This window comes from Coregonus clupeaformis, chromosome 37 (assembly GCF_020615455.1).
Source record: "Coregonus clupeaformis isolate EN_2021a chromosome 37, ASM2061545v1, whole genome shotgun sequence".
In the NCBI taxonomy this organism is placed as follows: Eukaryota; Metazoa; Chordata; class Actinopteri; order Salmoniformes; family Salmonidae; genus Coregonus; species Coregonus clupeaformis.
In genome coordinates this window covers 22,676,851-22,692,775 of record NC_059228.1, presented here as the reverse complement: position 1 = coordinate 22,692,775, position 15,925 = coordinate 22,676,851, and the positions used below count along the sequence as shown (strand labels likewise).

Genomic DNA, 15,925 nt, shown 5'->3' with positions numbered 1-15,925 from the left:
CCTCCGATTTGACACATTGAACTCTATCTGAGAAGTAGTTGGTGAACCAGGCGAGGCAGTCATTTGAGAAACCAAGGCTATTTAGTCTGCCAATAAGAATGCGGTGGTTGACAGAGTCGAAAGCCTTGGCCAGGTCAATGAAGACGGCTGCACAGTACTGTCTATTATCGATCGCGGTTATAATATCGTTTAGGACCTTGAAGAGGGGGATGACCGCGGCAGCTTTCCAATCTCTGGTGATCTCAGACGTTACGAAAGAGAGGTTGAACAGGCTAGTAATAGGGGTTGCGACAATTTCGGCAGCTAGTTTTAGAAAGAAAGGGTCCAGATTGTCTAGCCCAGATGATTTGTAGGGGTCCAGATTTTGTAGCTCTTTCAGAACATCAGCTGTCTGGATTTGTGTGAAGGAGAAGCGGGGGGAGGGGGGGGCATGGGCAAGTTGCAGCGGAGGGTGCAGAGCTGGTGGCCGGGGTAGTGGTAGCCAGGTGGAAAGCATGGCCAGCCGTAGCAAAATGCTTGTTGAAATTCTCGATTATTGTAGATTTATCGGTGGTGATAGTGTTTCCTAGCCTCAGTGCAGTGGGCAGCTGGGAGGAAGTGCTCTTATTCTCCATGGACTTTACAGTGTCCCAAAACTTTTTGGAGTTAGTGCTACGGGATGCAAATTTCTGTTTGAAAAAGTTAGCCTTTGCTTTCCTAACTGCTTGTGTATATTGGTTCCTAACTTCCCTGAAAAGTTGCATATCGCGGGGGCTATTTGATGCTAATGCAGTACGCCACAGGATGTTTTTGCGCTGGTCAAGGGCAGTCAAGTCTGAGGAGAACCAGGGGCTATATCTGTTCTTAGCTCTGTATTTTTTTAATGGGGCATGTTTATTTAAGATTGAGAGGAAATTACTTTTAAAGAACAACCAGGCATCCCCTACTGACGGAATGAGATCTATATCCATCCAGGATACCTGGGCCAGATCAATTAGGAAGGCCTGCTCTCTGAAGTGTTTTAGGGAGCGTTTGACAGTGATGAGGGGTGGTCGTTTGACCGCGGACCCATTACGGACGCAGGCAATAAGGCAGTGATCGCTGAGATCCTGGTTGAAGACAGCGGAGGTGTATTTAGAGGGTTAGTTAGTCAGGATGATATCTATGAGGGTACCCATGTTTACGGATTTAGTGTTGTACCTGGTAGGTTCGTTGATAATTTGTGTGAGATTGAGGGCATCTAGTTTAGATTGTAGGATGGCCGGGGTGTTAAGCATATCCCAATTTAGGTCACCAAGCAGTACGAACTCTGAGGATAAATGGGGGGCAATCAATTCACATATGGTGTCCAGGGCACAGCTGGGGGCTGAGGGGGGGTCTGTAGCAAGCGGCAACAGTGAGAGACTTATTTCTGGAAAGGTGGATTTTTAGAAGTAAAAGCTCAAACTGTTTGGGCACAGACCTGGATAGTATGATAGAGCTCTGCAGGCTATCTCTACAGTAGATTGCAACTCCACCCCCTTTGGCAGTTCTATCTAGACGGAAAATGTTATAGTTGGGGATGGAAATGTCAGAATTTTTGGTGGCCTTCCTAAGCCAGGATTCAGACACTGCTAGAACATCAGGGTTGGCGGAGTGTGCTAACGCAGTGAATAACTCAAACTTAGGAAGGAGGCTTCTGATATTTACATGCCGAAAACCAAGGCTTTTACGGTTACAGAAGTCAACAAATGATAGCTCCTGGGGAGTAGGAGTGATATTGGGGGCTGCAAGGCCTGGGTTAGCCTCTACATCACCAGAGGAACAGAGGAGGAGTAGAATAAGGATATGACTAAAGGCTTTAAGAACTGGTCTTCTAGTGCGTTAGGTACAGAGAATAAAGGGGGCAGATTTCCGGGCGTTGTAGAAAAGATTCAGTGCATTATGTACAGAAAAGGACCTAACCTGTCTTCATTATAAGCCGATGCATTCTTTACATTAAGTTATACTCAGTCTAGTTGTCGTATACAGTTGCTGTATACCACAACTGACTGAATTTGCTTCTTTGCACACTAGAGTCTTTTGACGTCTGATGATGATGCTAATCACATCACTTTAAAGGTAGGTCTAAATCCTATTATAAACTGGGTGGTTCGAGCCCTGAATGCTGATTGGCTGAAAGCCATGGTATATCAGACCGTATACTATGGGTATGACAAAACATTTATTTTTACTGTTCTAATTATGTTGGTAACCAGTTTATAATAGCGATAAGGCACCTCGGGGGTTCGTGGTATATGGCCAATATACCACGGCTAAGGGCTGTGTCCTAGCACTCCGAGTTGCGTCTTGCCTAAGAACAGCCCTTAGCCCTTTAATCTTCAACATAGGAATGCTACCAAAAATAATTTAATGAAACTGGTTACAATTGACGGAGTAACCCATGATTCACCAAATTATATTTTGAAGGAGGAAACAAGGTACTTTAAGCATAGGTTTTTGTTTCAGTCGCCTCCATCTCCTCTAACTGAAGCTAATTGTAGAGATTTTTTTATTTTATTGATAATGTAAAATTAACAGCCAAACAGAAAGACTCATGTGAGGGTGAAATTACAGAGGAGGAACTTCTGGATGCAATTAAAGACTTTAAGTCTGGGAAAACTCCAGGGTTGGATGGCATACCAGTCGAAGTATACCAAACCTTTTTTTATATACTAAGAGGACCGTTATTAGCATGATTTAACCACAAGAAGAAGGTCTGATCTCATTATTACTGAAACAGGATACAAGTGGAAAATATAAAGATCCAGTCCATTTAAAAAATTGGAGGCCCCTTACACTTCAGTGTTGTGATGCAAAAAATTCTAGCAAAATGTATAGCGCATTGAATTAAAAAGGTATTGTCGGATATTATTCATTCTAATCAGACAGGTTTTTTTACATGGAAGATACATTGGAGATAATATAAGGCAAGTATTGGAAACAATAGAACATTATGGAAAATCGGAGAAACCAGGCCTGCTATTCACAGCAGACTTCGAAAAGGCATTTGATAAAGTACGACTGGGGTTTAAATATAAATGCCTTGAGCATTTCAATTTTGGTGAATCTCTTATAAAATGGGTCAAAATCATGTATAGTAACCCTAGGTGTAAAATAGTAAATAATGGCTATTTCTCAGAAAGTTTTAAACTGTCAAGAGGAGTGAAACAAGGTTGTCCACTATCGGCATATCTATTTATTGTGGCCATTGAGATGTTAGCTATTAAAATCAGATCCAGCAATAATATCAGGGGATTAGAAATCCAGGGCTTAAAAACAAAGGTGTCATTGTACGCTGATGATTAATGTTTTCTTCTAAATCCACAACTAGAATCACTCCACAGCCTCATAGAGGATCTAGATACATTTTCTAACCTCTCTGGATTACAACCAAATTATGACAAATGTACTATATTACGTATTGGATCAATAAAAATACAATTTTTACATTGCCATGTAGTTTACCAATGAAATGGTCTGATGGTGATGTGAATATACTCGGGAATACATATCCCAAAGGAAATAAATGATCTCACTTCAATAAATTATAATAGAAAGTTAGCAAAATTAGATAAGATCTTGCTACCATGGAAAGGTGGGTGCCTGTCAATTTGTGGAAAAATCACCCTGATTAACTCTTTAGTATTATCCCAGTTTGCCTATTTGCTTATGGTCTTGCCTACGCCTAGCGAACAGTTTTGTAAATTATATGAGAAAAAAAAAGATTCCATTTTATTTGGAACGGCAAGCCAGACAAAATTAAACGGGCCTATTTATATAATGAATATGAATTCGGAGGACAGAAATGATTAAATATTAAATATTAGACCTACAGTATCACTAAAAGCTTCAGTCATACAAAAGTTATACTTAAATCCGAACTGGTTCTCTAGCAAATTAGTAAGATTGTCTCACCCAATGTTCAAGAATGGCCTTTTTCCCTTTATTCAGATTACAACCACTCACTTTCAGTGATTTGAAAAGGAAATCATCTCCCAGATATCACTATTTCTAAAACAAGCCATAGAAAGTTGGTTGCAATTTCAATTTAATCCTCCAGAAACGACAGAACAAATAATGCACCAAATATTGTGGTTAAACTCAAATATACTAATTGACAAAAAACCTTTTTTTTTTTTACACAATAATTAAAAAAAAAGGTATAATCTTTGTAAATGATATCATCGGTAGGACTGGTGGAGTTATGTCGTACATGCAGCTAACACAAACATATGGAAATGTCTGCTCTACCCAAAATTACAACCAAATAATTGCAGCCTTACCGCAAAAATGGAAGAGGAAAGTGGAAGGAGGAGAACGTAAGGAACTTGTCTGTCGGCCTTGCATTAAAGAACATAATTGGTTAAGGAAAACTGTGATAAATAAAAAAGTATATCAGTTTCATTTAAGGACCAAAGGATTGACAGCCGTCCCATATAGATTGCAAAATAGTTGGGAAGAGATTTTTGACGTACCGATCCCATGGCATAGTGTTTATGAACTGATACGCAAAACGACACCGGATTCAAAAAGTATAATCTTTCAATTTAAATTATTATATAAAATTCTTGCTACCAATAGAATGTTATTTATATGGGGGATACAATCTTCCCAGCTCTGCAGATTTTGCTGCGAAGAGACAGAATCATTAGATCATTTGTTTTGGTACTGTCCATTTGTAGCTTGTTTTTGGACACAGGTCCAGGAATGGCTAAAGGATTGCAATATTTACCTGGAGCTAACCCTGCAGATAGCACTACTGGGTGATCTGAAAAGTCATAGTCAATCGATCAATAACATAATAATACTATTAGCAAAAATGTTTATTTTCAATTCACAATCTGGAGAAACAATGAGAATAGAAAGGTTCAGAACTTTTGTAAGACATCACAGTACAGTTTAAATATATATGGGAAATATAAATCCTATATGGATGGTGTTAAAAGATAGATGGGAGGTGTTGAATGGAATTGAAGGATGGGACTAATAACAACTAACAACAAACAATAACAAGATAACTAATAATGTAGGCACGCTGTGTCCATAATAGGTGTATGGGTTGTAGGTTGGGAGCTTTTGTGAAGGAGCACAGTTAGAAAGATATGGCATATAGAAGCAAACCGGATGGACATCATGAAAATGATTGGAGAGGTTGAGAGTAGAAGAAGTTCAGGAGAAAGAACAAACAAAATGTAATTATTGTAAAATTGACTGTGTCCATAAAATGTAGATAGTGGGTATGGGCTGGAAGTAAAGGCCTAGGCGTTGTTGTTCACTAGTTTACTCCAAGTGGGGAAAGGGTGGCGGGGTTGGAAAGTAATAAAGGGAATATATATATATTTTTAAAAGGATATTTATGTGTATGTATGTATGTATGTATGTATGTATGTATGTATGTATGTGGGTGTGTATGTGTGTGTGTATGTGTGTAAATGTATATGTATGTATGTGTGTATATTATATATATATACATATATACACACATACATACACACATACACACCCACATATATATGTATATTTTTTTTAAACATGGGGGATTGGAAGTGATGCAGACAATTACATTGATGGAAGTTACAATTTATCTGCAATATTAAGCTGATCTACCCCCCCCCCAAAAAAAAGAACAAAAAAAGAAAAAAAGAACAGCCCTTAGCCGTGGTATATTGGCCATATACCACACCACCCCAATTTTTGGGATGTCTCATGGTCTGAAAAACATCGCTCTAGCTCTGCCACCACAGATGAGGAAGTTCGACACTGGCGGATGTGGTGGATTGACCCCTTTTTAGGGGGTAGGCACAAAACTACCATCATACTTCCATTCGTTTTTTAAAACTGGTGCTGGCTACCTTCAGATGAGTCCCGTGACACTTGTGGGGGTCGTAGAGCGAAACATCGAACACCATTGTGTTCGTGAGAATCTCCCCTGTCCATAGAGTGGTCATAATAGTAGGTCAAACCGTTCGGACTCTACAGACTTTTTCGTGAGAAGACACATTTTTGGGATGTGTCATGGTCTGACAAACATCGCTCTAGTTCTGCCACCTTTCACCACAGATGTGGAAGTTCGACACTGCCGGATGCGGTGGATTGAGACACATCCAATGCAAAACAACTGATATATCTAGCTTAAATTGACAGATTTAGATGGGCATTGTTTTGTTATGTAACTTAGATTGACACACCGGTGGGGGTTATTGTTACAGGCTATTACAGTATGTCTGGCCTTCGTCAGTCTGAGGTAAGCTGTGATTTATGTTGAAGTAGTAAAGGCTGTTGTGTATTTTTTCTTCTATGACTTATACCGTATCACATATTCAACTAAATTCCAAAGGCAAATGCTTGATACAGTGCAACTCCATTGTTGATGTCACTTATGTAAAGTGTCATTGGACTTCAAAGAGGCACTTGATAGATAAAACATATGAGTACATTCACACACAGAAACATATGATCTTCGGGCAAAACAATAACACTTGAATACAGGAACCTACATTAAATGAAATGAAATGTTTTTTGTCACATGCTTCATAAAAAACAGGTGTGTATTAACAGTGAAATGTTTACTTACGTGTCCTTCCCAATAATGCAGAGAGAAATATAATAGAGAAATAATAGAAAAGTAAAACATGTAATAATAAAAGTAATAGTAGATACACAATGAGTAACGATATTATGGCTATATAAAAGGGGTTCCAGTACCGAGTTGATGTGCAGGGGTATGAGGTAATTGAGGTAGATATGTAAATATAACTAGTCCCACTGGGCACACTGGTTGAATCAACGTTTTTTCCAGGTAATTTCAATGAAATTACATTGAACCAACGTGGAATAGACGTTGAATTGACGTCTGTGCCCAGTGGGGTGAGGCCTAAGGCTTTTTGTTGATGTGCTGTATTATTTGTAGCAGACAGTCTCTTAGGAAATTAAACAGTAATTCACCATAGCCATCCACATAGAACAAAATGAGCCTCATAACAGCAATCGATTTTCATTACATGCCAAATTGCATAGAACCAGACCATTGCATAGCTACCAGACAAGAGATTGTAATGAAATCTCTTCAGATGATACTGTAGTCTTGCGGTGGTGATGGAAGACATGCTTATACATCTGTATCAAGGAAATAACATATTTTAGAGGACTCAGTGAAGCTGGTCCGTTTGGCTACAGTCATGTTCCTATAATGGTAACCTTTTAGGATCTCCACAGACTGAAAAATGACAAACACCCTTTCAACCATCAGCTAAAGTGTACTTCACATCACATTGCCCTCCTATTGGCCCTCCTGTAGCTCAGTTGGTAGAGCATGGCGCTTGCAACGCAAGAGTTGTGGGTTCGATTCCCACGGGGGGCCAGTATGAAAAATGTATGCACTCACTAATTGTAAGTCGCTCTGGATAAGAGTGTCTGCTAAATGACTAAAATGTAAATGATTGCAGCTGATTGAAACAAACTGTGTGGTTTTCAGCTAAGGGTAAGGGCTGTTCTTAGGCACGACACAACTTGTTGTATAGCCGTGGTATATTGGCCATATACCACACACCCCTGGGCCTTATTGCTTAAATAGCCTCTGTATGATACAGTTCATAATTCACTAGTCTCACCGTGATGTCTTATGTGACGATGTAGCGAGTCAAAGCAGTAGAGGAAACGTGTGGGTACTGAATCTTCTCTTTTGTTCTCTGAAAACCACACAGTTTGTTTCAATTAGCTGCATTGTGATGTGAAGAACACTTTAGCTGATGGTTAAAAGGGTGTTTGTCATTTTTCAGTCTGTGGAGATCCTAAAAGGTTACCATTATAGGAACATGACTGTAGCCAAACGGACCAGCTTCACTGAGTCCTCTAAAATATGTTATTTCCTTGATACAGATGTATAAGCATGTCTTCCATCACCACCGCAAGACTAAAGTCTCATCTGAAGAGATTTCATTACAATCTCTTGTCTGGTAGCTATGCAATGGTCTGGTTCTATGTAATTTGGCATGTAATGAAAATCGATTGCTGTTATGAGGCTCCTTTTTTTCAATGTAGATGGCTATGGTGAATTACTGTTTAATTTCCTAAGAGACTGTGCTACAAATAATACAGCATATCAACAAAAAGCCTTAGGCCTCACCCCACTGGGCACAGACGTCAATTCAACATCTATTCCACGTTGGTTCAACGTAATTTCATTGAAATGACCTGGACAAAACGTTTATTCAACCAGTGTGCACAGTGGGACTAGTTATATTTACATGTCTACCTCAATTACCTCGTACCCCTGCACATCGCCTCGGTACTGGAACCCCTTTTATATAGCCATAATATCGTTACTCATTGTGTATCTACTATTACTTTTATTATTACATGTTTTACTTTTCTATTATTTCTCTACTTTATTTCTCTCTGCATTATTGGGAAGGACACGTAAGTAAACATTTCACTGTTAATCCACACCTGTTTTTTACGAAGCATGTGACAAATAACATTTGATTTGATTTGATGTAGGCTACTGTACGGCTCAAGTGTTATTGTTTTGCCTGAAGATCATATTTCTGCATGTGAATGTGACCTAGTGGTACACTGAACACTGACCATTTCAATAACTTTTTAATATCAGCACTACAACAACATCTTAATACCGATAAATGACTCATTTCATTCTGTGTGTGAATGTACTCATATGTTTTATCTATAAAGTGCCTCTTTGAAGTCCAAGGACACTTTACATACGTGACATCAACAATGGAGTTGCACTGTATCAAGCATTTGCCTTTGGAATTTAGTTGAATATGTTATACGGTATAAGTCATAGAAGAAAAAATACACAGCAGCCTTTACTACTTCAACATAAATCACAGCTTACCTCAGACCGACAAAGGCCAGACATACTGTAATAGCCTGTAACAATAACCCCCACCGGTGTGTCAATCTAAGTTACATGACAAAACAATCCCCATCTAAATCTATCAATTTAAGCTAGATATATCAGTTGTTTTGCATTGGATGTGTCTCAATCCACCGCATCCGGCAGTGTCGAACTTCCGCATCTGTGGTGAAAGGTGGCAGAGCTAGAGCGATGTTTGTCAGACCATGAGACATCCCAAAAATCGGTCTTCTCACGAAAACGTCTGTAACGTCCGAACAGTTTGACCTGCTATTTTGACCACTCTGTGGAAAGGGGAGACTCTCACGAACACGATGGTGTTCTCTGTTTCGCTCTTTCTCTGAGACGAGGTTGCATGTTTCATCAACAACAAAGGAGAAAAGAGAACTAACAACAAGGAGAATTTACGCAAAAAGTTAGGTTAATTGGGTTAAGATTAGAATAAGGGTTAGGGGAAGGCTTAGCTAAAATACTACAGTTGTTCGGTTTAAAATATATTTGTTTTAAAGAACCACAGTTTTGGTGTTAATAACCAGAGTTTAACCAAAACCACACCCATCATTATCATATTTCCCAGCATGCTTTATTACGTGTTGATTTTTTTGAATAGTTTCTTTCAATATCTACAGTATGTTTTTGCATGTACATTGATTGATTAAATAATCTTACACTACTCAAATATAAATAACATAACATTTTCTAAACTATTACAATCGGTTACTTGGACTTATTGTACCCGTTACTGAAATGGTTGTTCCAGTTTAGACGTTTAAGATAGTATCTTATCTTAGTCTTCCCAACCCTGGCAGTCATTCTGAAACAAGTTGCAGGTGAATAAAAATCCCAAATGTTGGATATCCCCACTCTAGCTGGATTCCAATAGGAATTACACATCACTTTGCAAATCAGCATCATGTGATTTACAGGCCTGATGTGGTCTGTAAACTATGAGTTTCAGGCCATTGTGTTAGGGTAAAACTAGGCCCTAAAAAGAAGGCCTTATGAAATTGTATTGTCTTAAATAATACAATTTGAATCACAACATATTCACTTAGGATCTCACTTGGTGAAGGCCACCGGACTGAAAATGAATGACTCCAACAACCATGTCTCTGTCACTAGCAAACACAGTCATGGGTGATACTGGTAACTCTAGAATTCACTCGAAAGGCACCCTGGGAAATATGAAAATAAGGCTTAAAACCCTACATAAGGGCTATTCAATTCCGGTCCTGGAGGGCCGAAACATTTCTGGTTTTGGATTTTGTTATGGTTTTTCAAAAAACCATCCCATCTATGGTTCTTCAGAGGCCCTAATGTGGTTCCCCCATGGAAGATTATTTGGTTCCAACTTGCACTTTTATTTTTAAAAGAGCAGTAATTACCACCTTCCCATTTGGATATGAACCAAGCATGAATACCTGAGTCGTGAAGATATTCGGTAACTTTTACCAGTGTTGGAATTGCTTATGGTGAGGCTGGTCAGAGGCTGGTAGACCCTAAACCTGTGCCAAGTAGGCTAAGATACTGTATATAGGCAGGAATGCCTGTTTAGGCCTAATCCTTTTTATTTTGGACTGTGTTTTTTGATGTTATTGTCAGTCTTTTTGAAAATGTTCCTAAATATTTCTGCCAACCTTAATTTTGTATCACATATCAATTAATAAACCTAACTTTGCACCATAATTAGATTTAATCAGTGTGCACATTTTCAATGAAGGATAGAGGGGGCTATAAATGTAGACACTGGAGTCGCCTACAGTAGGAATGTTCGTTGAATTGCTGTGATTATTGCGGCTGTCCAGTACCCAGTTCCTCCCTTCCCTTGGTCCCTTCCTCTCTTCAGACTCTTGCAGATCGGAAAAATAATTTGGAGCAGAGACGAGATGCTGGATAGGGTACTGCTATCTGGGATCCTTGGGACTTCAATGGGGTGACGTCAGAGTTTGGACGTCCCAAGGATTCCATTTAGACTTGTCCATGTTTGATAGTCACTGAACGCCCGAGCTATACAACCAGTGTTTGATAGAGTGCCATTCAAAAGAAAGCTGTGTCAATTCATTATAATGTGACTGTGTAAGCTCGTATACCTTACCTTATTGAGACAAAACTTAGTTCATTTTGTATTACTAGAATGGATATGTTCATGAAGAGCGCGCAAAGAAGTCGCGTTGATTGATTCATCGGATCTTGAACGTGAGTAACAGCAAAATAATTTGTCCACTCGTTATTACCTGCATGTGTAGGCAACCTTTGAGCGGTTTTCTTTTTTGCCCGATATGCAAACCAAACTAAGTTTGTGGTCTTACTGTGGCAATGAGAGCATTCTCTCGTAGACTACTGCTATTCCACCTAGACACATTTACCCTATTCAGAGGTTGTACTATATATAGCCTTCACTTCAACTTGTGACGACTTTTATGAAAACAATATTTATCATTTAGTGACAGTGACCATTTTTGTGAGTTGTCAAAATGTAAATGTTCTCATCTTGGAATCAAACTAGAGTTTCAACACACGAAGAGTAGCCAGTTAGTTTAATGCTTTGTGGCTATGTACTCCTACAATAGATTGCATTAGAAGACATATAAAGACAAACTGCTGCCCTCAGGTTTATCTAAAAGTGTACCCACTAATTGAAGAATACATCCACTAACACATTATATCTAACACACTATCCAACACTAACACATTATTGGGGCCAAGTTGAATGCCAAATAGCACTTCTACCTGCCATGATCCCACTGAGCATAAACTGGTGTAATCAACATTGTTTTCACGTCATTTCAACCCAAAATATTAACGTGATCAACGTGGAAAACTGATTGGATTTGCAAAAAGTCATCAATGTAAGGGCATTTCGTCTTTTTTTTCACCCAACCTTTAACCTAAATCCAATGACATGGTGAAATGTTTTGTTGATTTCATGTTGAATTCACAGTAGTTGACAACTCAACCAAATGTAAATCAAAACTAGACTTTGAAATGACCTCTGTGTGGAGTGGAATAAATTATGGTGGTGCTTGCTCAGATAGGAGCTGTGTCAGAATTGTTTCTAAGCTCTTCTTTTGAGGCTGACTTATTTTTCCTCAGTGAACAGCTGTAGAATATCTCTGTGTCATTCCTCGGGGTTGAATCCTCTTCTAGTCCACCAGAGACTAAACTACAAAAGGCTATTCCATGAGGTGGAATTAACGAGTTAACTTCTGAGAACATTCAGAATGTTGTTATTGTCTTCGGCACATCAGAAATGTATTCTCTGTCACAATTTAATTGTTTCATTACTTTATATCTGTCCAGACACACACACACACACACACACACACACACACACACACACACACACACACACACACACACACACATACATGTCAGGCTGTCAGGCAGGATGGCAGTACCATATTGTATGAATCATCCACCAGTATCCAGAGGTGTTTGATGTCTGAAGCAGTGGTACAATCTGTCGATCTGCCAGATGTCAGAGTGCCCACTGTTTTCTTCTGACGTTTTGTCCACTTCCTCTACCCCTCCTGTCTGAGAGATGTGGTAGGCTATTGCTCAGGGCTCTGACATCAGGCCATGGCAGGTAGACAGATGACCTTTGGCTAAACCAGTCTCTGTGGACTCATGTTGACTTACGCTTAAAGTGCCTTTGAGCGAGTGGTGGGTCGGGGTTAGAGAGAGGTGGGTGGGGGAGGTTGGAGGACCTATTCTTAACTCTGTCTCCCCAGACCCTGTTTTTCCAAGTTTGTGCCCTACCCTGGAGGCTGACTCACTGGACTAGAGGTTTTGTGGTCGCCCACAGGCTGTGCAAAAGTCTGGAGCTTTTGAGACGCCAAGGCTGTGTTTCTCTTGGCACTATGTTGTACACTTTGGTCATGTTGAAAGCATGCAAAGAGAGATTGCTATGGGGAAGCTTACCCTGCCGCCCAGGGCAAATTGGGGGAAAAAATACTTAGTCATTTTAGGAATAGCTTTTGTGTGTGTGTGCGTGCATGCGCACGCCAGGATCCACACTCAGAACCACAGCAGTGGTGATGACAGTATGTGTGTCTAAGCAGTTTCACAGTAAGAGCAGCCAACCACACTGCTGACACTAGTCCAGGGAGAAGGAGATGACAGGTGAAATGATAGATAGACTTCCTGATGGAAGCTTCAACATCACTGTTACTAAAGATCTTCAGTGTGAGTCTTTGCATCTACACAGTGCCAGCTTCATAGAGTTCTGTAGTACAGTAGACCTCCTTGGAGAGCTTCTGTTGTTTTCTATCCATATACTGTAGCTACATCCTCAGATTGATAGGCTTAGTGGAGAAGTAGGCATATTAGCCTGACGCCTCGACTTGTTTTTGAGTCATGAAGATCGTTATCTGTTGTTTTATGGCTAACGCTAACCCAAGCCCCACCCCTTCCTCCATGGCAGCTATTGATTGACTTGATCGATGCCCAGTTAGTGATCAGGCAGAGAGACTCTATTCCCCAAGGGCTACTCACATTTAATAGGCTGTGCTGACATCATGTATCTTCTGTGGGCCATAACAAGGATTTAGTGCATTTGCTATCTGCTGTTTCAGGCCATTCATTCACGTTACATCTAACCACAGAATTCCATGATATGCCCCCCATCAAATACATGACTTTGAATAGGTAGACGCAGAGCCATATATCTAAATATATGGCTCTGGATACTTGTAATCCATTGTACAATGGTTTGTCTGTTGCCTTGTTATGCTTTTCCCCCATTCAGTCATAGTTCCACAGCTTCTGGATACCCCCTGTCCCCATTGGTCCTTTGCCCCCTGTCCTCTTCCCCCCTCACTGAAAATGCACCTGTTAAACAGTAGGAGAAACCTTTCAACATAACCCTGCTTGTTAGGATGTTTTAATGACATTAAAGCACCGTGTAATGGTCCCACACTTCAATAGAAACATACCGAGCTTAGCTCAAAACCACAGCTTGGTGCCAGATGTCTTAGCACTGGACTGCAATGACCTGCTGTCCTGAACTAGTCAAGACCTCACCAATGAAAACAGTGTCTGCTGGGAATGACTCTTACAACACTAGGCTAATTATCCTTATCTCTTAAGTGATAGGACATGGAAATACAATATGGGTCTTCTAGTCTCCTTTCAAGCCCCCAGTTGGGAACCCTTGTGCTAATGTAATAGTTGCTGCCGGTAAGAATCTTTAGTTGCATAGATATTCAAGCCGTGTCAATGGGGTTGTGAGTTCATTAACTTACAGACACAACTCTCCAATAAATGTCAGAAGTTCAAATATTGAGGGAAGGATTCTTGTGGTTATATGTTCATTATATTTTCAGAAATGAGAATAAAAAGCCTGATGTTAATATATTTCAGTAGTGAATCACTCTCTTTCTCTGTAACAAAAATAATGGTGGAAAAAGGAAACCTAATCTGACCCAATGAGTTAAATTAATCAGACTTCCAGATCTCTGTGCTCTTCTAAGAACACATTTTGATTTCCCTGCCAACATTTAACCGGACTTACTCTGGGCCTAAGGCTATGTACTCTACGTGGATGCACTTATTCTCAATGGAGGATGATGAACGATGTGCTGTTATTCCAAAGTGTTACATTCCTTTTTACCAAAAAGCCTAGTTTTTACTTATGGTTTTGCACAATATAAATCACAAATCTCCCCTACCAAAAGGGGATTCCTCTCTCATCGCACTCTTTTGCAATAGTTCAGTGTTTTTGTGCCATCTCTTTCCCAATCCCAGAGAAGAAGCTTCTCTGGTCTACTGCCGATAGCCCCTCACAGAGTGTCCTGAACAAGACATTCCTCTGGAAGTGGTAAACATGTAGACAGGATTAATTCGCTTTCTTACTCTACTCTCTGACTGCTTTGCCAAGTCTCTGGAACGTCAGAGTATTAAGAGAGAGATGGACTGCACAACAAAGTCAGGCAAGAGTGGTCTATAGTCAGGCAATGTCAGAGGAAGGAGAAATGTAGGAGGGGTAAAGGAGATGGAGTATGAGGAGAGAGAGGGAAGAGAAGACTACTAGATATCTGAGGCCATATTTTTCATTTCATATTTTATCTGAAATAATGGCATGATTGATAAAGAGAGAACACACTCTCTGTAGCATTTTATTTCCCAAAGCAGATATTTGTGAAGGCTGTAAATACCAGGGGTGTAGTGCTGCCAGAGCGTGGAGGAGTGGCGCTCCCTCACTTTTTTTAATTTGAGAATACACAGCGCTGGTAAAACTATTTCTGTATTTGGATAAATTCTAGATAAATTCTATTTAATTACCACAAAAATTCCATGAAAAATGATAGAATCACAAACCAAATAAATATGTACAGCAGCCTAGAGGTACATGGTGGTCTCTTCCCTGTCTTCTCTCTGGCACTGGTGAGAACAATGAGGAACTATAGGCTTCATGTGTGTAATGCGGAGGCCCGTCGGGGGCTTGACCACTTTGGCCAATCAGAACATTACAGAAAATCCAAATTCACTGTGTGTCTGCCTTGATGTTTATAAAACTCCACGGACCCCTCTTGCGCAGTGGAACCCAGAATGCTATGTGACCACTTGGTTACGGCGACACCGTTCTGCCAAGGACACCCAAACCAGAGTGGCCACCGCATAGCCCAAGGAGCCTGACCTTCTGGAAGTTGCTGTAGCCATGCTTGGTATATTTAGCCTACATTGGCTATTGGTTGAGATGCAGGGCCGTTCTAGCTTGGTATGTCAGAGTGGGCAATTGGAAATGTGAATTGGGCCAAGTTGGAGGTAATAATGCATTTAGGTTATAGTTTATTGAGCTGCATGAATACACCACACCTGTTTTAAAACAAATTTCCTGCAATTATTTATGTTCACTGCTTGTTCAATTGATTTGATAGCATGTTTAATCTATGCAAATAAGTTATATGAATTGATAGTTTACCTCTCTGTTTTCTTTTGTAAAGGACTCTATATTGTAACCATGTGTTCAAGCTAATGTAACATGTGGGATATGAACCTAGGTCTCCCACAGGAGCAATCAATGGGCAGACACTGGTTTTGAAGTTT

The 15,925-nt window shown here is 40.0% G+C and overlaps 1 protein-coding gene across 4 annotated transcripts in view; it reads left to right on the top strand.

Annotated features, from left to right (window-relative positions):
- Positions 1-10,852: 10,852 nt before the first annotated feature.
- Positions 10,853-15,925, top strand: part of LOC121553426 (carbohydrate sulfotransferase 15) — a 44,379-nt gene continuing 39,306 nt past the window's right edge. For 3 of the 4 annotated variants that reach the window (XM_041866527.2, XM_041866526.2, XM_041866524.2), the window contains exon 1: positions 10,854-11,074. The gene's annotated coding sequence lies outside the window, so the exon portion shown is untranslated. Of the gene's footprint in view, positions 11,075-15,925 lie in introns of all 4 variants that reach the window. The other variant, XM_041866523.2, reaches the window with a different exon arrangement.